Source organism: Colobus angolensis, unplaced genomic scaffold, assembly GCF_000951035.1.
Source record: "Colobus angolensis palliatus isolate OR3802 unplaced genomic scaffold, Cang.pa_1.0 Scaffold43, whole genome shotgun sequence".
In the NCBI taxonomy this organism is placed as follows: Eukaryota; Metazoa; Chordata; class Mammalia; order Primates; family Cercopithecidae; genus Colobus; species Colobus angolensis.
This window is the reverse complement of record NW_012117710.1, coordinates 2706519-2708670: the sequence shown is the minus strand read 5'-3', so window position 1 is coordinate 2708670 and position 2152 is coordinate 2706519.

Sequence of the window (2152 nt, the reverse complement as noted above, 5' to 3'; positions counted from 1 at the left end):
ACACTACCTACCCGCAGGGCTCCGCGACCGCCGGGCTTCCGACTCTCCCAGGCCGCACCGCGCGCCGCGCCGGCTACAGCTCAGCCATGTGCGTGCGACGGGGAGGCCGTACCAACGCCGCGGGGTGGGGGGTGTATCCACGCCCTGGAGCCTCACGACGACCCTGAGAGGACTCGCATTCGCAAGCCGCGTCCGCAAATCACCAAACGGACATTCTTGTGACAAGAAAGTGCTTTATTCCATTCAACAAGGTTGTTTCTGTCCATCACTAAATTCATGGGCGCATTGGCCACCCCATGTGTAGCAGCGGATGGTTCCATCCAACATGGCGGCCTCCCCCTTTCCTCTCCCGTCGGACGCTGCGGGGCGGGACTGAACTATTTGTGACGCCTAAGGCGGGGACCAGAAATGATTTTAGTATCCAGAATGTGATGAAAATGTCCTCTAACTCAACAGTTACTATCGTGGAAGAGTGGAGGCTCGACAGGCGATTGCTCAGGGCGTCTCAGCCTTTCGCTAGGCAAACCGTTTAGCTTACGTTACTAAAGTCCCCCCTGTCGGTGTCTGACACTTGGACTCGCCTACTGACGGGGCAAAAGGACAGACGACTCCAAAAAGGAGAAAAGGAATTCAGGGCGAGCCAGAGGCGGCCCACACGACTAGAAGGACGACTCCCTGGCGCGATACAAAAATGTATGCGAGTTGCTTTAATCGCTTACCCCCAGTCCTTCCCTAGCGGCCGTCACCGCCTATTTCCCCCCATTCCGGCGTTCACAGTGTTTCGGTCCACGCGAGGCCACCGCCCTCCGCGCGGGAGAGCACGGGTCACGTGCGGGCGGGGGCGGGTCCTCGCCGCGTGGGGCGCGAGCCTGATTCCTGAGCGGTTCGCTCTGGGCTGCTGTTCACGGGACGGGTATTGGGTGCTTGTGCCTTCTTTCTTGTTTTTTTGCCGGAGTGAAGGACAACGACTGGTTGGGGGATGTCTTAATCATGCTAGAAAATAACCCAGTGGATCACGCCTGTTATCCCAAAACTTTGGGAGGCTGAGGCGGGGGGCGGGGGGGGGATCGCTTGAGCTTAGGAGTTCGAGACCAGCCTTGCCAACATAGCACCCCCACCCCCGCCAACCGTCATGTCTACCAAAAATAAATAAATAAGTAAATAAATAAATAAAACAAGTGGTACCCAGAGGCTGGGGAGGAGAGTGGGGAGTGTTTATCGGGAACGGACCTTCAGTTTGGAAGGATGAGAACGTTTTGGAGATGACGGTGATGATGGTTGCACAACATGGTGAATGTACTTGATGCCACTGAGCTGTATACTAAACTTCATATTAAAATGCCTACACCCCGCGCAGTGGCTCACACCTTTCTTCCCAGTACTTTGGGAGGGCAAGGCAGGAGGATCGCTTGAGCCTAGGAGTTCAAGATCAGTCGGGGCAACATAGTGAAACCCTGTCTCGAAAAAATATAATACTAAAAAGGTAAATTTTATGTATATTTCATCATATAGTTGTTTGTTTTCAGAGACGGGGTCTTGCTCTGTCGCCCAGGTTAGAGTGCAGTGGCATAATTACAGCTCCACTGCAGTCCGATCTCCCAGCCTCAAGAGAATCCTCCCACCTCAGCCTCCCAAAGAGCCAGGATTACAAGTGTGAACCACGCCGCAGGACCTAGCCATTTTAATATGCAGTTTAGTATACAGTTCAGAGGCATTAAGTACATTCCCAAGTACTTGGGACTGAAGGTATGTGCCACCACGCCCAGTTAATTTCTTTATTTGTGGATAACATCTCACTATGTTGCCCAGGCTAGTCTCAAACTCCTGGCCTCAAGCAGTCCTCCTGCCTTAGCTTCCCAAAGTGCTGGGACTATAGGTATGAGTCACACACCCATCTCGTCCTAACGGTGTTTAAAAGAGCGAAAAAGAAGCAGTCTTCCCATGCCTAGTACCAGGTTTGACTCCTCCTCATTGTGCTGTCAGCGGTGTAACTTTGGGCAGGTCACTTAATGCCTCTGCCTCAGTTTCCGCATCTGTACAATAAGGGATGACAATTTTTTTTTTTTTTTGGAGACGGAGTCTTGCTCTGTCACCCAGGCTAGAAACACTATCTCAAAAAAAAAAAACTTACTCGATTTTTAAATTATTTATT